Source organism: Equus asinus, chromosome 22 (assembly GCF_041296235.1).
Source record: "Equus asinus isolate D_3611 breed Donkey chromosome 22, EquAss-T2T_v2, whole genome shotgun sequence".
NCBI lineage: Eukaryota > Metazoa > Chordata > Mammalia > Perissodactyla > Equidae > Equus > Equus asinus.
The window spans coordinates 47,684,853-47,710,125 of record NC_091811.1 but is presented as its reverse complement, the minus strand read 5'-3'; the positions used below and the strand labels follow the sequence as shown (position 1 = coordinate 47,710,125).

The window sequence follows — 25,273 nt, the reverse complement described above, 5'->3', positions numbered from 1 at the left end:
TAACAGTACCTACCAACCAAAGTTGTTGTGAGGAGTCAATGAATTAATGTTAAGCACTTGAAGAGCACCCGGCACACAGTACATACTCAGTGAGGATTCGTTTATTACTATGTTCTTATCATCATGATCATCATCATCATCATAGCTATCATGTACTTTGTGGGCTTTCCACGAAACAAAAATCAACTCAGGTCTAACTAATAATCAGTTACTTACATAATAGCATATTGTCAGCATACCATAATTAAAACGTAAGATCTGTGCACGCTCTGGGGGAAATAGAAAAGACAATTATCAGTTAAAGGCTAGTGACGGGGAGACACAGGGCTGGACGAGGTATGCTGACTCACACTGATGCTCCTCTTCTCATGCTGGCCTCTGACCTGGGTAGGCTTTCAGTAAACGACAGCAACAGGTACAAAACTAGGGCCATAAACAAATAAATAATCCAACAAGTTAAATATTTCCTCATAGATCACAGGGAAAACAAAGGAGATATATTCAAGACATCCAATTGCACAGTTTTGTGGCCTAGACTCCTTGACCACATGTGATAGCTGTGCGAAAACACGGCGGGAAAAATAATCTTCACTGGGCCAAAGCCATGATCTGGCAGCTACCGCCTTCCCACACAATAATCACCACAGCGACATCCCCTCCTCCTCTTTCCCCCTACTTCTCGGCCCATCTTCAGGAGATGTGGACAACTGTATTACAAATCTGGGTTTCCAGAATCTTGGAGTAACCTTCTCCTGGCTCTCCAAACTGTCAACTCATAAGTCTTTCCCCACTGCCTTCCTCTTTCAGTATCATCCAGCATCCATCAACCTTCTTATCCACAAGACTGGTGAACTTTCTGGAACTATTACACGGAGAGTCCTAAAGAGTTTTTGCAAATCTAACGCATAAACCAAACATTACTGCTTCATTATAGGCGTTATTAATATACAACTACGGAATCAGTAAGCTGGGAGGAATCTTGGGTATAATCTAGTCCAAACCTCTTGTTTTACAGATAATACAACTATGACACTGGTGACCACCTATAACTAAAATAACATCTGACTCAAAGTAATCTAATGCATTCAGATAACTTCAGCGAAACACCTTAGACATTTTCATGTTTTACTGTTGTAAGAGGTTAACTATCTAAAGCCAAGTCGTTAATGATACTGTGTATCTTCTAACTTGTAATCATGTGCAGATTTAGAGGCAACAGTTAAACTCTCTAAACCATGTGCTTCCTTCATGGCCCCCAATTTCACATTTCATTGTTATTAATGGCTTCACCGTGCCTCTTATAAATTATTTCAAACAAGGAATAACTTTATATATTTAAGGATTTCTGAATTTTATTTTTTCTCCTCTGCAACTTGATTGGTGGAGGGGGCCTGGAAGGGGATGAGAAGCAAGCCCTGGACTCCCAGTGACTTCAGATGGGAAAGCCCAGTGGGAATGAGCAGAATAAAGATAACCCGTAAGGCTGCACTTCTCTCCCTAAGATGTGCTCTGCTTTGAAAAAGATGTATGTATCACCTTCCATTTACCAAATGGAAATCTCCCATTACTATATGTTTAACAAGCCAGGTCAAAAGTAAATTCATAAACAAGTAAATAATCTTATTTTTCAATTCTGTGGACTCGACTTCTATTGCTCATACATAAAATTAAATTGCTGGAATCAGCCTACGAAAGTCTATTCCAGACAGTTTATGAGGGCCCATGGTAATAAAGCTAATTGTTTAAAATATATGGCATGTCTATGCATGAATGGGAAAATATCCAGAGAGATACAATCCAGGACCAATTTTAACCAGACAGCACGTGTTGTGTAACGACGGAGTCCATTCTGCTTAGCTGGTGGCTGCTAAATATTTTTTATTTCACTCCTGATATAAACCAGAATGTTAACAGTCATTATTCGGCACTATCACTTTTGTTCTTCCTCTGTATTATTCTCATTTTCTTCCACTAACAATGTCATACTTACTCAATAAATAAATGTGATATTAAATAGCCAGAATTATGCTCCCTACTCCCTGTAAAGACCTTGATTTATGTTATGCTGGTCCACAGAACATCTCACTATCAACAAACCAAAGAAATTTTTTGACAGAACAAGGAAGTGTGGCCAGTTTAAAAAGTAGACACAATAAGCCTTTAATAAAACAGTGCTAATTATGTGAGCATGTGCAGAGAGTAAGCAAGAACAATACAGTGGTAACTTTTAAAATATATCGACACCCGAATGAGTCAGGAATCACAAGTCCATGTTGGGTGAAGGTTTCCACAAATCTCCAAAGCTGACTTAGAGAAAGAGACTATAAAGATCATACCCTTAGTGTAACTTGCCCCTCAGAGCCAAAATTTATATTTACATTTATGTGTACCAATAACCAAACCAATATACATAAAACATAATGAGATGAAATACATTTTTTTTAATAAAATAAATGCTGATTTTCCCCACTACCTCCTTACGGTTAACTTTGAGTCTCAGAAAAATGTGAGAATTGTTTTGGCTTAATAGAGGGTAAACTGCCCACTGTGAAAGCTATTCCTAACCTGTGTGCAAATGCACCACTTTACGAGTGATTTTGTGTTCCAACAATACTAAGCTTTACGGGCCTGAGTAACAAAACTCCTTCACAGCGGTGAAATAAGTATTTAATGAGAACACTAATTGTCAGCTGAATTTCCGCATGTGCCCTTGTCTAAGAAACAATGGAGAGACATCATTTCTTATAAACTGTAGCTAATAAAAACAGTATTTTTTTTTTTTGAGGAAGATTAGCCGTGAGCTAACATCTGCTGCCAATCCTCTTCTCTTTGCTGAGGAAGACTGGCCCTGAGCTAACATTAGTGCCCATCTTCCTCCACTTTATATGTGGGAGGCCTGCCACAGCATGGCTTGACAAGCAGTGCCTAGGTCTGCACCCGGGATCCCTACCAGTGAACCCTGGGCCACCGAAGCAGAATGTGCGAACTTAACCACTGTGCCACCAGGCCAGGCCCTAAAAACAGTAATTTAAAAAATCACCTAGAGTTTTAAAAAAATGATTAAGCATCTTCTGGGATACAGATACATTTGTGTTTAGAGCTTTCTGATCACTGTCCTGAAATATTTGCTTAATGATTTCTCTGAACTCTTTCCAACCCCACCTGTTATATTCAGGATATACACAGGTCTCCAGGAGAGACGGATGCAAAGTATTTCATTTAACTTCAAAATTGTGGAAACATGATGCATCAAACCAGGCAGTTTGGTTGTTTAATCATAAATTACTCTCCGTTTTCCAACTGTTGAAATGATTTTTTTGTGATTGTCGTGTGCTCCGCCAGGTGCAGCTGGCACTATTACTTCAAGCCACCACTTACTGGAATTGAACAGGTTAAGAAGTGGCCTGTGCACTTCATCCAAGTCAAGCCTACGGAAATGCTCTCCAACTCTGCTTTTCAAGATCTCAGTATTATCTATATTAAATAATAATTTAAAAAAACTTAAGCAGTTGTTCAGGTACCCCAAGATGGAGGCTGAACAAATAAAATATAATTTTAAAAAATTAAATGAATAAGCAAATACTACAGGAGAATGGGCAAGAAAGAAGGACTGGAGAACAGGGTGTTCATTTCGGTCAGCGGCATTCTCTCCTACGACATACGAATGACTTTTCTGCCTTGTCAAGAGTTTGAGAAGGCTAAATTTAAAACAGCAAGTTTTACCATAGTGGAGCAAACTTTACCATATATGGTGAATGGGACCACAGCAACTTTAAAATATGGCCATTAATCCATGGAAACACCTCTCATTAGGTAGTAGAGGCTATATCTCCTCCCCTTGAATCTGGGCAGGCTTGTGACTGCTTCCTCTAACCGAATATGATTGAAATGGTGCTGTGACTTCAAAAGCTAAGCTGTGGAGGCCAGGTAGCTTTCTGAAAACCATCAGACCAATCACTGCTTTGTTTAGTTTTAAACATTCTTGGGGAAAAGTCTATACTTGGACCTCGTCAAGGGTTTAACAATCTATTCTACTAGCTTAATTATAAGAGTGAATTCCTTAAATCCACTAGGATTCCCTCTATATCCATTCCCACAACTGGCCTCCCTACATTATTACAGGCTACTGGTCAGCTTTTTTTTTTTTTCCCCCCAAAGTCCAACAACCTCAGCCCCATTTCTCTTTCCTCACAATGTTTATTTTGACTTGAATTCCCAAGTGTAGAAATATTTCAGGCACTATACTGACCCCGGTTAAAAAAATTCCAAAAAACTCAAAAAGGATTACACTGGAAAGTGTAAGAAAACCAAAAACCACAAAGTAAACTTTCAATAGGTTTCAGTCTTGTACTCACTGGCTCCAAAGAATGTCACTGATTCAACAATTCTGACCGGAACTATTTACTGCAGAAGGTAAAGGAATATACTCATTTTTGTTTATTCCCATTATATTATGAGAAGTGAGCCCCAGTATAAACAGAATAAAGTCACCCGAAGAATAAAATCAGTTAAATACGTACTGTGTACTTAGCCTCAGACAGTCTTGGAAATTCAGTGTAAGCTAATTTCCCTCTTGATATTTTCAGACCTAACTCAGTAACACAAGTAACGCTTATTAGTAATATTAATGTACCATATGCTATTTCTGTCAACTTAATAATCTTCTTGGGTTGTTTTTTTTCCTACTAAAATGTCAATCTAATTTCTGGAGTCCTACCCAAGAGAATCCATGCAAAATTACAACGAACAGATTCATTCTATACGCACAGTAATTAGCCATGGGCCCATTCCTGAATGCCTGTAATTAAGTTCTTGTACATATTATAATCATTTTATTTGAAATCATGAGCTTTGCATAATTTGGCTAATATAAATAGCTACTAGTCCTAGGCACTGTACTAAGCCCTTTAAGTATATTATCTCATTTTATCTTTATAATGAGAAAAAAAATGGCTCAGCGATTCAACAACCTACTTAAGGTGGCACAACCAGAAAGTAGCAAAGCTTTTAATTCAGTCATTCTAACATCAGAAAACCCCTCCTGGGGCCGGCCCGCGGCCTAGTAGTTAAGCTCGTATGTTCGCACTCCACTTTGGCGGCCCAGGGTTTCGCTGGCTCGGATCCTGGATGCAGACATGGCACCGCTCGTCAGGCCATGCTGAGGCGGCATCCCACATAGCACAACCAGAGGCATTCACCACCAGAATATACAACTATGTATTGGGGGCTGTGGGGAGGAGGAAAAAAAAGATTGGCAACAGATCTTAAAAAAAAAAAAAGAAAGAAAGAAAGAAAACCCTTCCTGATGAGCCTTTTCTACTGCTTCATACTAGAGAGATATTTCAGCAACATTTGCAGTAACACAGTGAAAAAGCAGATTAAGCCAAGGAAATATCTTTTCTATCAAGAGCCACCAACACCACCCCAAGGAGAGAGAGGAGGGCTCTCATGAAAGCCCCCCCAAAAACATCAGGTTTAATTTTTCATTTTTAAGACAGAGCAATAAAAAAATCTTCTATCTCCAATTTTTGGATTAGGAAAAGCAAACATAAAACTATTCGATTATGGATATTAAAAATTACATCTCAGTACCTTAAACTGACAGATTATTTCACTGCAGCTTTCATTTTAGAAGGTAATAATACAAACGTTCAAAAGAAATATACACATTCCCCATTTTCATGTATGTGGCTTAAGTAACTCCACTCTCATCTAGGGCTGATTAACCAACCCTATAACTCATGTCCACAATGGTGTTTCAGGGATGGGCATATGATCCTATCAGAGCTATTTGCTGGGACTTCTAGGAAAGAGAAGTTACCAGAACTTGTTCTTCCTGTGGATGCTGTGGTGAAAAGGGATTCACAAGGGGGAAACCACCACTGCCTCTTAGCTACAAGACAAAACTACCTCTCAACGTTTCTGTTATTGCACTAATAAATGCCCATTATTATCCAGGCCATTTGATTTGGCTTTCTGTTCCCTATAACCAAAGATTCCTAATTAAAACAGGAAGTCAGGGGCTGGCCCCGTGGCCGAGTGGTTAAGTTCACGCGCTCCGCTGCAGGCGGCCCAGTGTTTCGTTGGTTCGAATCCTGGGCGTGGACATGGCACTGCTCATCAAACCACGCTGAGGCAGTGTCCCACATGCCACAGCTAGAAGAACCCACAACGAAGAATACACAACTATGTACCGGGGGGCTTTGGGGAGAAAAAGGAAAAAGAAAAAATTAAAAACAAAAAAAACAAAAAAACCAGGAAGTCAAAAGTCGAGAAATAAAGAACAACAACAACATTCTCTATGCCTTCTCTGATCTTTCCCCAACCTAAGGGAATCCACTGTAGTGCACACATTTTAAAGCAAGTGGATCTTATGAAATGTCCATGTGGAAGCTGATGATGACAGCACAGGAAAACAGATTTTCTGTTTCAATAGGCAGCAGTGTTGGTTAACAATTTTACAGACCTGTGCAGCTGACAAACCTTAACTCCTGAGTTACGTATCATAATTGCTGCAGTTTTATTAAACTGGCGATTCAGTCCTTTGGGTTCAAGGAGCCCTTAAGAATCTGATGAAAGTTATGGATTCCCTTTGCCAGAGACCTGTAAATATGCAAATAAACCCATTTCCTCCGTGGTTTAGGGGATTAAAGAACTCTCCCAACCCCAAGCTCACCTATGGAGATCTACAGACCTCAAGAACCCATGTAGTACCAGTGCTCGGGCAAAACAAAAATGCAGCCACTTCCTGGGCAGTTTCTCAAAATCGTCATCCACTATGCCTGAAACTCCCACAAGTCTCCTCAAAGAGGTCTCATAGATACTCTTTTTTTCTTGAGGAAGATTAGCCCTGAGCTAACAGCTGCTGCCAATTTTCCTCGTTTTGCCAAGGAAGACTGGCCCTGAGCTAACATCCATGCCCATCTTCCTCTACTTTATATGTGGGACGCCTGCCACAGCATGGCTTGCCAAGCGGTGCCATGTCTGCACCCGGGATTCAAACCGGCGAACCCCGGCCTGCAGAAGCGGAATGTGCACACTTAACCACTGAACCACCTGGCAGGCCCCACGATACTCTCCTTGAAAAAGCCATTCTGAATCCCACCAACCCGGGAAGGCTTTCATTCACTCACCTTCTAATGGTTACAATAAAAATAAGGCAGGAATCACAAAGAACATAAACAGAAACTTTTACTATTCTGTCATCCAAAATCAAATATGAGTTTATATTATTACCATATTTCCCTCTCCAGTCAATTATTTAAGCGTCAGCGAAAGGCTTACATAGCATTTATATTAGATTAAATAAAGCATTAGTAAATTATTTCTATAACATACAGGACAAAAGGCCCTTTGTACAATCTCCCTTTGTACACTATTCCTATGAGAAAATGAACTTCGATTTAAGTATTTCTCCCTAGTGCACATTTCTGGGAGGTAACTTGCTGTAAATGAGAAGGCAATCTGTACTGCGTCTGAATCTCTCCCATTTAATTTGCAGTAATTAATGACACTAAAATATTTATCCATAAACATCTCTCATAAGACCAAAAGGCAAGCAAATTCAATCAAAGCTCTACATATCAGGAGAGAGATATGCAGAACAATTAAATGCTTTATTCCAGGTTGTCATGGCTAGACAATACTAAGAAAGTGGTGCTTTTAACATTTCAGAATGCATGGCCAAGGGGACTCCTATGTACGATAAATTGCTTTGTAGTTATTTGAAGTCTAAATGAGTTTATCACAATTATATTATTATCCAAATAATCTCTCAATATGTGTGGACAAATAAAGTCACAATTAACACGATATACAGCATAAGTCATAGGTAAAGTATATTAATATTTTACAAGTATTATATGTAGAAAATTCTAGTTGCTGATTAAAAGTCAGGAGTCACAATCAACTTTTTTCAGCAGCATGTGAAACACAGTAACTTTATTGTACAAAATAAAAAATTCAGACGGAAACCTTTCCCAATCCATTTTGAACTTCTCATGTGAGAGCTCACGAAGCTTAATAAAACGAATGGCAATACACACTAGTGCTATCGGAAGTCTGACAATAAACCTTACAGTTTAGCTATTCACAGAATTTATCTGTTTTTAATTAAAATTTGAACCAGACGTCTTCCAGGTTCCGTTGCAACATAGGACAGTTTAGCGTGTGTATTCTCTGCTAATTTCCCTCACCTAAGGCAGACGAGATCCTTCTTCCCTTCACATACAGCCTCTTTCATTTTCAAAGACGGTCAGCCTGGCCCAGGAAAGATCCAGGCTGAGGCTCTGGAGGCTGCCTGGGAGGAATGAGGCCTGCCTCCACAGCGGGTCAAGTGCCAGGGAATAAACCCAGTGCAGGCGGCAGCCGGGAGGAAGCCACCTGAGAGGATGTGGTGACCCAGCACCGCGGAGACAAACAGGCACGTTGGTTCAGGAACACCACAAGCATCAGGGAGGGAAGGAACAAGCCAAGAGTGGTTCTCAACTCTTTGGATTCCCAGCACATCTTTTTGAGTAGGAGACTTTTCTGAAAGCTGTATGCACAAGACTGAGGAAAATACCTGTTTTCCATATGAAGAATGGGGAGGGGTGGCGTACAGCCATCAGCGCTCCTTGCTGAGTGCTAGCTCTGCTCAGATATCCTGCTGCTCAACTAGGTCATTCCTCAGCATCGGGAACTGCTTTTGAATAGAACTGTTTACTGCCAGGCACTGATTTCTGCTATGCCCAGGAGGTGGTTTTCCCACATTCCAGTAAACACTGGATCTTTCTTAGGTGCCAGGCTGAAGCTAAGTCTCCTATCTCCTACTGCGGGTAACTGTACCCAACTCTTACTCACAGCCCCACTTACAGCAGCCGGCACGGCATGACTAATGAAGTGACCACAGTGTAGGGCCCGCGATTTGCGGTACCACTGGTACACCAGCTAAAGAAGGGAACAGAGGTACAGCTCTTGTTATTCAATCTGGGGACGCAGGCAGGCCATCATCAGGGTCTGCTAATAGGCAGGGGGCAGGTAGCACCACACAGTGGGAGGACGGGCTTGATTTCGAGGGCATGAGAGCAATCAGGAGACAGTGACAAGAGTAAGCCAGGACCTGAAGAACTAAAGAGACTGGGGTCCTAGGCATGTTTCTGAGAAGAGAGTTGAGGCAAAAGAAAGCCAAGGGGCTGGCCTGGTGGCACAGCAGTGAAGTTTGTATGCTCTGCTTCAGTGGCCTGGGGTTTGCCGGTTCGGATCCCAGGTGCGGACCTCTGCACTGCTTATCAAGCCATGCTGTGGCAGGCGTCCCACATACAAAAGTAAAGGAAGATGGGCATGGATGTTAGCTCAGGGCCAAAAAAAAAAAAAAAAAGGAGGACTGGCAGCAGCTGTTAGCTCAGGGCTAATCTTCCTCAAAAAAAAAAAGTCAAATCGTCAAAACTGAAACACAAGGTTAATGCTGGACTGATACTAAATGCTGAATTTTAAAATGCTTCATGGCTGGAATCAGAATTGGTTCCAGAGCCCTTGGTGCAACTGAGTCAGGAGGTAGGAATCACGGGGGTGGGGACAGGGGTCTGTAAAGGCTGGAATCCAAGGCCTGCTTTAACCTAGCAGTGAGGATGACTAACAGTGGAAACCAGACTCAAGAAATCATGAGTCATCCCTAAGGGAAACCAACGTCAGCGTCAATAACTTCTCTGGGAACTTGGAACACATGTGCTTGAACAAATATTTTGCATCTAATATCTCGCACCAACATTGAGGCACGCCTTCATTTTGGATAGGTCAACTTTTCCTTTTCTATTCTCAGAGCTCTTCGGTTACCACCTGAGGCTAATAATATCTGTTTAGAATATTTTTACCAGTAAAAAACATCAATAAGAGGTGACCTTTTGGAAAAATGAATTATTACACTTGAACTGTTTACCCTGAAGGAAGGCATCCATAAACAGTCCACTCTGGACGCGAACGACACTCCTCTGGGAAACCGTCAGTCGACCAACGCCCAGAAGGAATGTGCAGTTTGGTTTCACAGTCACAGCAGCACAATTAAAACCTGAATTTCTATCAAATGAGATGTGCGTTCATTTTCCTCACATATTCCAACTTAATATCTGCTAAATTCTTACTATAGGCAAGGCATTGTGTGAGCTGCGAAAGGGATTACAAAAATAACCAAGACCAAAAAATACTTTAAAGTAAAACACAGAATTAAAAGGTTAAGTATTGTTAGTTTGCTCCTTCTCAGAGATGTAAAACTTCAAGATTTAATTCAAAATATTTTTCCAGATATTCTTATAGTTAAAATATACTGGACAACTACTGATACCCACAATAACATGGATGGAATTTCTAAAAATATTATGCTAAGTGAAAGAAGCCAGACACAGAAAAGATTGCATCCCATATGATTCCATTTATATGAACTTCCAGAACAGGAGAAACCGACTTATGGTCGTAGAAGTCATTAAGTGTTCGCCTGGATTAGGGGGAGAGGCCTGACTTGAAAGGATGATGGAAATGTCCTTATCTTGTTTTGGGTGGTAGTGCTACAACCGTCAAAACTTACCAAACTGAACAGTTAACTGTGCATTTTACTGTATGTAAAATACATCTTTTAAATGTTAAAAAATACCACTGGACTAAATAAACATCACTATGCTCAAACAACAGATAAAAGCATTGCAAAGGGTTAATGGTAGGATCTCTCACGCTTAATCTCAATGGCACTTATGAAGAAAACAGTCCCAATCTGGAAGGGATTAGATGCAATGGATATAACAATACTCTTAATAATATAGTCATATTATCTGCTAGATTTCAGTCATGTACGAAAGATCCTGACAGAGGAAGTAACCAGATTTTTGCATAGCAAATGAAAACAGAATTTGCATCCATTTCTTTCTGCCTTATCCAGTGACAACAAAACAAGTTATAATTTGCATCATCTTACCCTATTACCAGGGTACTTTGGGTATTCACAGGAAAAGAATTCTACAGAGCGATTCTCTAGTACTAGGATTTCTCAAGGGGAAAAACCTCGAGGGAGCACATCAGTGTCCCGGTGGGGCTTTTCCACCCTCAGTCAAATTCTGATTCAGCCTTCAGGGACTTGGTGATGACTCCGAGCCAAAGTCAGTCACTTCCGGACAGGAATGAGTCACACCCTGCCACCATTCAGGGCAGGAAGATGAGAGAACCCGGTCCTGGCCGAGAATTCAGGAAAGGGCCTCTTTGCTAGCTCCCCACCCCTTTCTAGTCAGGAGAGGAAAAGGTGGAGTGCGGCAAACAGATGGACCCGCTGCATCTCTTTTTTCTCTTTCTTTGTCAACTCAGGAAAGCTACAGAATTGCTTAGACCTAACCTCTCAGTTCCTTTAACTTCATTTAGGGAGAAGATTATGCTAAATTGAGCTACAAAGGAAGAATAAGGGAACTGGAGTACCTGTCAACTTTTGTTGCTTTCCAACCCAGCACTAATATTTCAGCCAACCTCCCCAGGAATAAAGGGGCATAAGACCATACAACAACAATGCTACTTGCTCACCTTCGCAAGGTGCATGAACAGCTATAGAAATCAGTATAAACAAAGCTTCCACCTGGAGGATTCGCCCAGTACAACTGGAATTGGGAGCCTGAAAACATTTGTGGTGTTTTACATGGTAATCTAACATACATATCTTTTTTTTTTTAAGATTTTATTTTTTCCTTTTTCTCCCCAAAGCCCCCCGGTACATAGTTGTATATTCTTTGTTGTGGGTCCTTCTAGTTGTGGCACGTGGGATGCTGCCTCAGCGTGGTTTGATGAGCAGTGTCATGTCCGCGCCCAGGATTCGAACCAACGAAACACTGGGCCGCCTGCAGCGGAGCGCACAAACTTAACCGCTCGGCCACGGGGCCAGCCCCTCTAACATACATATCTTGAGCCTTCTCCCAGACTCGCTTTTTAAAGCTTATGGTCTAAGGCCACATTATTTTCAGAATTATGAAAATAAGAGCTGCACTTGTCAGCCATCCCCCAGTGAGGGCCGTCCCCTTGAACTGGCTGTGGATACACTCAAGTTCTGTTCTCAGCTGTGCTAACCTGGCTCAGTCTCTTTTCTCACAATCTTTAAATATAAATTGCTGGTAATTTGTTGGCAGGTTTGTCTTCCCTGCCAGTCTGCCTACTTGTTGAGGGCAGAGCTATCTCTGCCTTGGGTACTGAGGAATTTCTAGTGCTGAGCACAATGCCCAGCACAGAAGGTGCTGAACAGACATTAGATAAATGAATGTATTTCTGCACGCGTTTTTGGTTTCTATTTTATCACTTATTAGAATGTAAGCTCCACTGAGTGAGACAGGAACCAGTTTAACAAGACAGGGCCATCTGCAAGCCCCCTGGCCTAACAAGATAAGGCCCCTAAGCAACAGGCAAGCTAGGAGAATCAGATAGAGACCACCAAGATCCACATGCCACAGCCTCTGGACATTCCTGGGCGTACGCATGCGCCCTAGCACCCAGGAGTCCACTGAAGGTGGCCCTAGCCCCATCAGCATAGTAAAAATCACACGCAGGGGTGGAGAGCTAGCATGCTACTGATACATGCATCGTACGTACTAGCATGCTACGTGCCAGCACAGGCGCAAGCACAACCCCACCTCTACATGCCCTGACAAGGCCCTCCTCCCCAGCCTTTGCCTAATAAAAGCCCCACAATCCTGTTCCCTAAGGAGCCGGTCACCTGCCCCTTTCCTTTCCAGACCTGCTCCCTTGTGCCTCTCCTGTGCACAAGCTAATAAACTTTTACTTTTCTACTCCCGTTTGTTGTCTCTCTTGATTTCCATCCTAGGGGACAACAAGAACCTATGTGCCAGTAACATGAGGACAAGTTCGTCTCTATCTGGTGCTGTATCCTCAGACCTTGAATAGCACATGACCCATAGGACGTCTTCAGAAAATATTTACTGAATAGTCTGTGAGACAAGATCAATCCAGTGTTCTGAGCGAAACGAAATCTCTATGCACATGACTTTTTAAAACAGCAATAGAACTAATTCATGAAGGCCATTGCCGGCAAATTCCACGGTCTGCTTTCAAAGGGATTTTTTTTTCCCCCCAAATAAGTTAGTTGAGACTGTGACTGAACTCTTCAAAATAAGTACTTCGGAGTATAAAACAAGCCACTAGCCACAGTTTAGGCAACCGTAATGCTCAGGAAAACCATGATTACCCCATTGCTCAAAAGTCGTTCGCTGGGTTGCTTACCCTTAGAGCGGATGACAAGGCCTGTGTGGAAATGTTCACGTCTCCTCTGTGATTTGTACGCTGTGATATGCCCGTTATAGAAGCATATACCCAGTGAGTTCTAAATGCTATTTAAATTTAAATGGAGGCAGGAAATATGAGACAGTCTGGCAATCTTCTGCATGGAGTATAGGTCGAACCCCAGTGGACAGGCAGCAAGAACAGGAATTCCAAGTGCAGTAACCGAAGGATGGAATTTTGGCTTTTACTGAAAAGTCACTTCTATGAAAGGCTTAAGTAGAAAGCAAATAATCTTAACCTCTACCTTATTTGGGGATGAAACCAGCCTTCTTTCATTTTGCTCTCATCTACCCAAATGGAATGGAATGTCTGACTTTTCTTAGGTCTGATGCTGCTGAAGGGGGCCTGGCAGCGTTTCAGTTCTAAATATTGGATACCGGCTGCATCGTTCCCCAACTCCTAATATACAAAATGAAAAACATCATTTCACTTATCTGTTCTGTAAACTAGATAGAGATTAGTTTCATTTTTCATATCACGAAATTCAAAACAATCCAAAAGCTCAGGGGAACGATTTCTTTGTGTGTTCCTATCTTCACTTTTATCGTTTTGCTCTGTACCACAGTCATCTCTTTTAACAGGTTTATTTGACCTCAAACCATTCAGTAACACTCAAGGAACAGAGATTTTAGCCTCATGGGCAAATTAAACATTTTAGAGTTTTTCCATTTAAAATAACTGACCACTCAAATGATAACTACAAATATACTTTTATTAAAAGTTCACATGATCAATATCAAGAACACTACTCTCTAGACCTTCATACAAGATACTTTAAAATCTTAAATTTCCTAGATTAACAAATACTTTGGGGGCCGGCCCCACGGTCTAGTGGTTAAGTTCACGCACACTGCTTCAGCAGCCCAGGTTTTCACTGATTCAGATCCCGGGTGGGGACCTAGCACCACTCATCAGGCCACGCTGAGGTGGCATCCCACATAGCACAACCAGATTTGCAACTAGAATATACAACTACGCACTGGGGGGCTTTGGGGAAAAGAAGGGAAAAAAAATAGATTGGTAACAGATGTTAGCTCAGGTGCCAATCTTTAAAAAGAAAAAAAAAAAGCTTTTATTTCTTACACATTTTCTTCAGTGTAAAGGCTAGCAACTGTCACTTATCTCACTACGAATCTTTATATTCTCTTACCTTTCTTACTAAATTATATATATATTCAAACAATGATAGAATTCTATTGTGAAATGCATCTACTGGAAAATCCAATTTAGGCTACCTCAGTCACTTATATTTCTTCATTTTTAGTTGTTTGAGGAAGATTAGCCCTGAGCTAACTACTGCCAATCCTCCTCTTTTTGCTGAGGAAGACTGGCCCTGAGCTAACATCCGTGCCCATCTTCCCCTACTTTATATGTGGGACGCCTACCACAGCACAGCTTTTGCCAAGCGGTGCCATGTCCGCACCTGGGATCCGAACCGGCGAACCCCTGGCTGCCGAGAAGCGGCACATGCGCACTGAACCACTGCGCCACCGGGCCGGCCCCATTAGTTGTTTTACAATGACTGCAACTATTATTTACTGGTCTACTATAGGCCAGGAACTGTCCCTCATACTTTGTATATATTAATATATTAAGCCTTATAACGAATCTGTAAATTATTGTTACCCCTTCTGTATTATTATCGCTGCTACATTTTTCTGATATAGAAACTAGGGCTCCAAAGTTATAAGAACCTGCCCAAGAGCTGATCTATATCCAAGACCCTATCATTCTAATCATGCCACAAGGCTCTGCAATAATCTCTCTCATTCATTTACTCATTCACGCAAAAAGAATTTACTGATCACCTACTATGTGTCAGGCCCTATGCTGCTCACTGACACGACAGTTCTCAAGATGCTCACAGTTTAATGAAAAAAAACAAAAAGTGACAATGAGCTGTATAAACGGAAGGTACAGCCCCGGGAGAAAGGTGAAATCTCTAATAAAAAATGAAAGGGGTCAATCTGGGTTAAGACATAGGTAAAAACAGCTACCTATAATATTAACAACTTTAGCTCATGACCATGGAAAGCTTTTAGTGTATCAGACACCACAACCCTGAAAAGTAAGGTTTTTCTAATTATACCATTTTTGTTACAATCACCTCAGAAGTAGGTTCTAATATCGGCTTTTACGTAAGGGGAGAGGTACATTAATGACTCAAGATCACACAGCTGGTGGATGTCTGAGCTAGAATTTGAACTCAGATCTGTGTAAAACTCAGGTTTAAGTAGAGTGCTCTCTCTGTGCAGAACCAGGCTAAGTGTCTGATGAAAGGACTGAGTCAGAGTTAGGATAAAGGACTCTGAGAAGGATGATGGGCAACTGCAGAGCAGGAAAAGGAGTGGACGTGGATAAATAAAAAGGACCACAGGCCAGCAGAGAGGCCCATGTCTTCCTCACCATAGACAGCCGCTGGACAGCAGGATGCCAATCCACATCCTTGGCCAAGGGGAGACCATCTACAACAGATGGTGGAAATCATCTTTCAACACAGGGATGAGTCATCATTTTCTTTTAATCTCCAGTATAAGTACCACTAATCAAATTCCGGTTTTTACCTGCAAATCCAAACCTTAAGAAAAGATCACTTTCACCTGACTGATCCCTAACACCTACACTTATCCAGGGTTTGGGATCCCCTCAGAGAGGGGAACAAAGGGCCTAGGGTCTCCTCTTCCCCTCCACATCCAAGTGGATGTAAATTCCCAAGGCATCTCCATAGCCCCCTGAGAGTGGGGTTTGGGTGTGCAGGTTAACAAGATGGCTGAGAAGGTCCTCTCTCACCATAATCTCCAATTCAGAGAATAAGGGACCAAAACTGACTGTCTGCATACACAATGGTTAAAAACCAGGAAGCGAGTGGTGGGAAGAATGCGCAAGTCAAATAGGTTAACATCAGGCCAGCGAGTGCTCCCCTCACAGGCTGCCTGACTGCCCTCTCTCCGCTGAACACCTAACTGTCTGGACAATCCTCCATGTTCCCACATTTCAGCAGTAACAATGGAATCATGGAGAATCCTCACCATGGAGAATCTCATCATTACTCTTTCTCTCCCCCATTCTCCCATGATATTCTAAAGGCTCAATTTGTAATAAAAGCTATCCATTTCTTACTTACATGTCTCCTGCCTCACCTGTTGTGTACACAATTGTATGGTAACACACGGGAGCACACATACTATGGTTAGAACTGTCTGACAGAAATTGGAAGAATGGGATAAGCCACAGGCCTACCAATGGAAATCCAATCCCCACATTTATGAGCGTTTATTGGGAGCCTGCTAAGTGTCAGCCCCCAGGACCTTCTGCTAAGATTCCCTGTAAGAGATTCCCCCTGAAATAAGTTTCCTAGAATTTGGAGAGCATTGTCAGTCTATCTGAAGATCTGTGTGATTATAGGAAAAACACACACAATAATTATCTCTGTGCAGAAACCGCACGCTATTCTGCAACTCCTTTATCTTTAAATACATGTGTCTGCAGCACAGCCACTGTCTTGATCATCCTTAACCTGACATTTAGTGGGCAGTTCCTGCACCCATAATGTGACACAGAGCAACAGCAGACCGACAGCAATGTTGGAGGGGAAAGGACTTAGAGACGGCTGAGGTTAAGAGCAGCAGTTCCCATGACTGCTTTCAAATAAAAGAATGCATCAGGATGGTGAAAAGGACGCATGAGGATGGTGATGCAATTGCCACTTGTGGACTGTGAGTGAAAGGCCCCACCCAGCACTGTACCTACCACCTTGCATTCTCTCAGCTACCCCACAGGGCTGAAGAAACAGGCTCAGAGGAGCCTCAGGTGATAGATTCTGGTGACAAAGCCAACCACAAACTCAGGTCTTCTGACTGTAAGCCTTTCTTCCTGGCTCTTGACCACTCTGCACCAACACAGCCTTCACTGGCTCCTTCTTCTTTTAACATTTTTTTCCCTGTCCTCTTTAGGGATGAACTGTCCCCAAAGAAACCAAGAAGTTCTCTCTTTAAAATCTTCTACTTTTCCTAAGTAGTATCTAAGAGCAGTGAAGGTATTCAGTTTCCTTTACTATTTGTCTCACTTAGAAACAATGGTGAGTTTTGTTGGTTTTTCTTTTTTCAGAAAGAGTATCTTATGTTTTATACAAATTAAGCATTCAGGGCTTCTTTAACAAGGAACAGAAGACACAAGTAGAAGAACTTGATACAACAAATGAAGGCAACTGTTTCAAATCATAATATAAATTATAACAAAACAATGTTAAGGGTCTGATTGAGTTTTATACGTAGGGAGGGTGCATTTTTGTTTAGAATTTAGTGGGGAATAATTTCTCGTAAAAACTTAGCACAGGGGCCCGCCCTGTGGCCTAGTGGTTAAGTTTGGTGTGCTCCGCTTCAGCAGCCCAGGTTTGGTTCCCAGGCACAGACCTACAACCAGTCGTCAGCAGCCATGCTGAGGCAGAGACTCACAAAATAGAGGAAGAGTGGCACAGATGTTAGCTCAGGGCGAATCTTCCTCAAGCAAAAAGAGGAAGATTGGCAGCAGTTGTTAGCTCAGGGAGAATCTTTCTCACCAAAAAAAAAAAAAAAATTTAACACAAATCAGGAAAAAGAAAAACATGCTTAATGTTGTGTCTTTGTGATGCCACAAGTTAGCCAACATTTTGTCACTGCAAAGCCAAAAATTATATTTCAAACATCCAGAAAGAATGTCTGGAGAAATCATAAAAAAATTCAATTATGTAAACACAATCTTAGTTGATATAAAACAAGCTTTATAAACAAGCCTATAATTTGCATAATTACAATTTGTGAAAGAACATCTATTTACATGACTTTGGCCTATGACTAAAGTTCTGCCAAAGTTAAAATAAAAATTATAGAAAAGAGAATTTTAAAGACCAATATCCTTTTTTGTCCAATTTCAAGTATTTGTACTTGAAAATAGCGTGGGATATAGTCGAGTTGCAGTGTCCTAGACTGAAAGCATTAAATATAAAAGCAACATCTGGACTTCACAAAAGAATATATTTTCTTTCATTTGTATTTTTGGCTGCGGAATAACTTATTGCAGCAAGTTCTTTTGATTAGTATTCAGACATGTAGCCAGGGTAGTAATAGATACTACAGGCAGAGAAAATTGCCCATTACCCCTCAACTTGTCTTCTATGCAAACGTTCCGTTTGATGTTTTGGCTGAATAGCATTTGAACTGCTCGTTGGTACACGTCCAAAACATACTATTGTTGACATTTGCATCTAGTATTCTTTAAACTTGCTGCTTCTTGGGATGGATGCTAATTAATTTGAGTTGCAGTATTAAAAGGCAAGTCAAAACCAAAGGAAAAGCAATAATATTAATAACAACAACAATAACGACTTAAGACAATCACTTGATTGTGTTCACTTCTCACACTCTCTATCCTTACATGTGAGTTACCAATCAGTCAAGAAGTACATTTCCTTGGTAGAAGGTAATTGGAAATGATACTTTTCAGTTCTACAACTAGTGATTTTTTGTACAGACGCAGCCCTAAATCCCTTATATTAAAAGCAGGTCAAGCAACATAAATCTTATGGCATTCAAGGCTTCCATTACAATCTAAAAAACAGTCCCTGAATAAATGTTTCTTGAGTCTCTACCATGTGAAAAGCCTTATGATACACATGCTGGGGCTACAAAGGTGAATAAGATATTGCCTCTCCCTCCAAGACCACAAACTTTTTATAAAGCAGTAGTGAATCAGCTAGAATACAAAATGCAAACTGATAAGTATGATGACAGAAGAAAACCTAAAATATTAGCTAGAGTGGAAACTTTTATTAAAATATCATCATTTAAATCTAACCTGCTATAAATGCCACTTTGAGAGTTCAAGACCATCCTTCAACTTAAAGGTAGCTTGTGGGATTCTTGATACATTATAATCTCTCCTCAAGAAAGTCAGAATTTAAATAGTATTTCTGACGGAAACTTCTGCAGGAACTTTTGGCCTAAATTTCGACTTCTAGAAGGAAAAAGAAAGAAACGTTCAGCAATCAAAATATGTGACTGCTGTAACCCCTTCAGAAAAAAAGAAAATAGTGTGTGTGGATCTCTTTTAGAACCGTGTTTGTGTCAGATCCAAAGAACAATGGGAAATCTAAGAGGAGACTGGGGAACCTTTTGGAAAGCAATTATTTGACTTGAGAGTTATAAAATGGGAGAAAAACTGTGATTATGGATTTGAAACTGAAAATAACAAAAGCTTTATGAAAAAGGGCAAGACTGACTATGCTCAAAGGGAAAGATTTTGAGGATAATTTGTCTTGTTTTTTTAGCTGCCACACCCCATACCCCTAGTATAGAATGAATACACATATATTCACACACACACACCCCCCATAGCGAATAAGGCAAGAGCAACATCAAGGTTTATTTTTTGAGAAATTATGGTACATTTAGGAATGCTCAGGACACTCCACTGTCCTAGCCCCATCCCCTCACCTATCTTTTCATCCCTTCCAGGGCTGCCACTGTAGAGCCCTCCTGGATTCCCCTAAGCAAGGTTACATGCTTTCTCCTTGAAACCACCACACACCCTGGTATATATCTTGATTACAACATTTCACAGATTACTGCAATTACCTACTCACATATCTGCCTACTTCCTAGATAGTGAGGTACTGGAGGTCAGGGACCCTGGAATCTAGCAGAGTATGCACAATCAACTTTTTTTTTTTTTTGGTGAGGAAGATTGTCACTGAGCTAACATCTGTTGCCAATCATCCTCTTTTTGCTTGAGGAAGATTGTCACTGGGCTAACATCTGTGCCAGTCTTCCTCTATTTTATGTGGGATGCCACCAGTGTGGCTTGATGAGCGGTGCTAAGTCTGCACCTGGGATCCAAACCTGCAAACCCCAGGCCACCAAAGCATAGCGTGCAAACTTAACCACTACACCACTGGGCCAGCTCCTGCACAATCACCATTTTTATAACAGCTGACTGAGGGTATCTCAAAGTGCAATAGAAGAGAATTCTGCTAGGGCCATACACCACTAACCACTCTGTTAAGCAAATTATTTCAAAAGAGTAATTCATTTATTCATTCTTTCAACAATGACTTGCCTGGCGTCTATGGACTATTAAGCACCATTCTAGGCACCAGGGGCATAGCTTAGAACACAAAGCACACAAGACACCAGCCTTCAGGGAGCTTATGTTTTAGAGGGTGAGGAAGAGAGAATTTTTTTTTTAAATATAGCACTGGAATGTCTACAACATCTGGGATGTTTTGCATGATCTCTCAAAGATCCAAATGACAGAGTCCCAGTCCCCATGAAATTTACACTCTAGTTGCGGGGATAATTAATGCAAAATTAATGAACAATCAAGACAAAATACAAGGTGGATGTTAATTGTATAGAACAGAAAAATAAGGGGTGTGAGAATTCGTTGGTGGGCACTTGAGCTAGGAGGACCATAATAGGTTTCTGAGTTGGTGAGGGGCTTAGAAGGGGGAGCTACTGAGAACGAGAGGAGGTGAGTCTGGATGTTACCAGAAGGGGAATGAAAGCAGGGGAGAAAGCTGCAGGACTTGTTGGAACAACGGAAATTCTCCTCTCCTGCTGCCACTTTCCACCCAATCATTCACCTCCAGTCCGAGTGTCATCCCTGGCTCCTCTTGCTGACTGGAATCAATCGGTCTCTGAGACCTTATAGATAGATGCTGCCTCTTTCATAAGCTCAGACCTACTCTGAGCTGTGGGGATCAGAGTAAGCTCTAGCACAGACAGACCGGAAATCCACAGCAACCAAGCATCTACACAAAGAACTTTTTGCCTGAACTATCTGACTTGCTGTCAGTGCCAACGAGTTGATTCTGGCTGCCAGCTACCCTGTGCAGAGCAGGAGAGAACTATGTCCAGTCTTTCCGTGCCATCCTCTCACCTCCTGGCACTGGGTCAGACAATGCTCCGCTGCTATTCACAGGGTTTCCATGGCCAAATTTTTCCCCCGGAAGTGGGTGGCCAGGTCCTTCTTCCTAGTCTGTCTTAGTCTGGAAGCTCTGCTGAAACCTGTCCACCACGGGTGACCCTGCTGGTATTTGAAATACTGGTGACAAAGTTTTCAGCATCACAGCAACATACAGCCACCAGAGTATGACAACTGACAGACAGGTGGTATGGTTCCCTTACCAGGAAATGAACCTGGGCCACCGCAGTTGAGAGCCCTGAATCTTAACCACTAGACCACCAGGGCTGGCTAGTGTCTGACTAGTTCCTGATAATTTCCTTCTTTTATGAGACTATTTTTCCTCCCTCAGCAGAGTTTGAACCATAGCAATGTAAGAAACAAAACAGCAGACGAAATATAATTTCTACATTGGGCTGCAAAAAATATTCCTATCACTTTCTACATCAACAGGAAGAGATGAAGTCAATTCACTGATTAATTGGGGGGGGGGGGGGAACGTTCCCCATGGAAGCAGAGCAGCCAGCGCTCCTCTTCAGCACACAGAAGCTGCCTCCCCAGTGCCTCCAAACCCAGGGATCTCCACCCACCCGGCTGCAAAAAAGGCCACAAGCCAAGTATTTCCTGCCTGGATGTAACACCTGTGGTCGGTTGTTGGCGCTGATTTAGAAAGTAAGCGGCCTTTTGCAAAAATGCTCTCATGCTTACAGGTTGCTTCATTAGTAAGCTTTTGAGCACAATTTCTGGTGACCATGCATTAGGCAAATGCAGAAAAGACGCCCATGGTGAGATTTGCCATCTTTGATTCTCTAGATCAGTGCATCCCAAAAAAGGAGGCAACCCTGAGACGTAATCACTAAACAGTGCTTCAAAAGTCAGCAGAAACGCTCTGCTAAATAAGGCCCTCAATCCCAGTAGACTAGAGGGCACACTTCCATATATGAATGCGAAACATCTCTAGACGTAGCCAGGGACCACATCTAGTTTAAAAAGTTTATTTTCCTTTTGTCTCTTGCAAATTAGCTAATGCTAATGTCAGATGTTTTACCCAGGAGCTTGTGTCTAAATAACTCCCTGCTCTGAATTATAAATTCAAAAAGGGATTTCATAGAAATCGTCAGTACCTGCATGGCTTTTAAACGATTATACAACCATTAGTAGCGATAATCAAGTACGAGGAGAAATGTTAGTCAACAGCTTTAACACAGCCCTACATTACAAAACTAGAGCAGAGGTTAAAATTATAACATCATTTCACCAGAGTCTCCTCTCCCACAGTTGGAAATTATTTTGTAAAAGCCTGTATACCATCAGCCTACTTCCGGTAATCTTTTAAAAGACTCATTATTTTACCATGACATAAACTCCCCACTGACGTGGTAAACATTTTCTCTCGATATAAAATCAGTGCAACCCACATTAAGTTTGTATAACAACCAAAAGTTGCTGAGACCTGTTAAATGATATGCCTGACATAAAATATGCTGAATTGGCCCCTGTATACACTAAAGTATTAATATCAGTAGCCCTTGCAGGGTGGGGAGAACAAGGGGTAGAGATATTTACCTTTTTCTTAAGTATATCAACACTGCTTGAGTTGATAGAACCAGCTTAAATTACATCTGTAATTAAAACTAAGAGCCTATTGGAGCCAGCTCTGTGGCCTAGAGGTTAAGTTGGGCGCACTCTGCTTCAGCAGTCCAGGTTCCTAGACCATTTGTCAGCCATCCTGTGGTGCAACCCACGTATTAAAAAAAGTAGAGGAAGACTGGCACAGATTTTAGCTCAGGGAGAATCTTCCTCAAATAAAAAAGGAGGAAGATTGGCAACAGATGTTAGCTCAGGGCTAATCTTACTCAGCAAAAAAAATTCTTAAATAAAAAATAAGAGCCTATTGCCACACACTTAGAATTTTCTGATGCCTCATCAGGTAAACACAGACTAGACCAAGTTAGTTTTCTTTCTAAATTGAGATCTATTGTTGGCACAGTGGAAAAATAAAAAGCTCAGAGCCTCTTGCTTACTTCAATGTCCATTCGAGTTTTTAACCCTCATTTATTTACAATTCTCAATATAAACAGTGACACCTTACTATAACAGAAAAGAGTATTTTCCCATGAAACAGACAGTGCTAATTTTATTACAACTTTTTTAAGTTTGCGCCTATGATTTATATTTATATGTAATCATAATTTACTACTAAAGCCTGCTAAATAGTAGTATTATACACTAGCCGATAGCCGGAGGGACCAGGTGGAAAATGCGCTCATCTCCACAGGTCTAGCAAGTCAGAAAACCTGGGTGTGAATCTTAATTAGCTCTCTGAGAAGCTAGGGAGAGGAACCTGGGAGCTTCGGTTTTCTCTCCTATAAAAAAAAGACTACCACTATTTGCTCCCTCCATAGGAAGGAAAACTAATAAACTGTTCTCAAATGAATGAAGGGTAAAGCTAAACCATGGAGTATCATCCCCTCTATTCAATTCGTCCCTGGTCAACAAGGAAGTTATCCATTCTTTGGATTTAAATGAGCAGTGCCTACTATAGGCAAGATAGGAAAACAACTTAAGGGTCCATCTACGGAGGAATGAATCAAGAGAATGCGGTATATATACACCATAGAATATTATTCAGCCAGAGAAAGAAGGCAATTCTGACATTTGAGACAACATGGATGAACCTTGAGGGCATGACGCTAAGTGAAATAAATGAGACAGAGAAAGACAAATACCGTATGATACCACGTATACGTGAAATCTAAAAAAGCTGAACTCACAGAACCGGTAGAATGGGGGAGGGGGATGGGGCGATGTTAGTCAAAAGGTACAAATTTCCAGTCATAAGACAAATGAGTTCTGCGGATTTAACGTACAGCACGGCGATTATGGTTAATAATACTGTATCATATGCTTGAAAGTTGCTAAGAGAGTACATCTTAAACAGTCTCACCACAAAAAAAGAAATGGTGACTAGGTGAGGCGATGAAGGTGTTAGCCAACGCTAAGGTGGTAATCATCTTGCAATATATTTACAAGTGTATCAAACCAACAGGTTGTACACCTTAAACTTACATAGTGTTCTATGTCAACTATATCTCAATAAAACTGGAAAAACAGAAAATTTAAAAATGAACAGTGCCTAAAGAGTGAAAGGAAGAAAAACCACAGCTAACTCCTAAAATTAAGTTACTTTAAAGTTATTAGAGAAGAACAGGTTTTTAGGACATGAGGAAGAACTGTTGTTTCAAAACTGATTTGGCGTCCAGGAAACCGAGTCAGAGTCTGAACAGACCAGCATGGTAATTCGATTGCCCGTCTTCTGGAGGGACCCAATATGTCATCATTTCCCGACAGAGTTCTCTTTAGGGACCTCATATTTCTCCCCCCTCCTCCTCTTCCTCCTCCATTCCTCTTCCTCTCCTCCTCCCACCCCTTTTGTTTGCTTTTTTGCGCTTTAACAGCTCTCTCAACAGTCCGTCTACCACTTCTACGCAAGGTTAACTCTAACTAGAAACCGGGCGCCCCAGGCTTTCCCCTCAAGCTCCAGGGGCCCCACAGGCCGAGGAGGAAACGCCCCGCAGCCTACCCTATCCAGGGCTTCCTCTTCCGAGCACTTCCCCCGCGAGCTCTGCGGCTGAAAAAAGGATCCCGCCCGCGCCCGGCGGCCACAAATCCGTTCCCCGGGTCGCCCCACCCAGCCCCAACCCTCCCTCCCAGAGCCCGGCAACCTCTTTCATCTTAAAGGCGATTCAGGTGGGCCACACCCCTGCGCTGCAAACCCGGGCCGCTCCCCGCCTACGGGCTCGCGGGCCCCCGGAATCCCCAGCGCTAGTTCCAGACGGAGGAAATGCCCCAAAAGTTGTTGCTTCTGAGACAAGACTGCTGCGCGCGAAGGCATCCTCCGGTCCACCGTGACTGTTCAGGGGCTGCGTCCCCGCCCGTCCAGAACCTGAGCTGGAGGCCCGTGCGCGCCCTGCGCCTCCCCGGGGCCCGCCGCCCGCCCGGGGCTGAGCCGGGAGGCGGCCGGGTCGGCAGCGCGCGG

At 42.0% G+C, this 25,273-nt stretch overlaps 1 protein-coding gene and 1 long non-coding RNA gene across 4 annotated transcripts in view; both read right to left on the bottom strand.

Moving 5' to 3' along the window:
• ANO6 (anoctamin 6) overlaps positions 1 to 25,273 on the bottom strand; it is a 188,307-nt gene that overhangs the window by 162,061 nt on the left and 973 nt on the right. The window contains exon 1 of one of the 3 annotated variants that reach the window (XM_070494729.1): positions 24,818 to 24,870. The exons of the other annotated variants lie outside the window; for them this stretch is intronic. The gene's annotated coding sequence lies outside the window, so the exon portion shown is untranslated. Of the gene's footprint in view, positions 1 to 24,817; positions 24,871 to 25,273 lie in introns of those variants that run through there. 3 annotated transcript variants of the gene reach the window in all.
• Positions 216 to 25,075, bottom strand: LOC139041590 (uncharacterized). The gene is made up of 3 exons (XR_011497041.1): positions 24,960 to 25,075; positions 351 to 423; positions 216 to 269 (listed from the first exon to the last, which is right to left on the bottom strand). It is a non-coding gene; the product is annotated as an uncharacterized lncRNA (long non-coding RNA).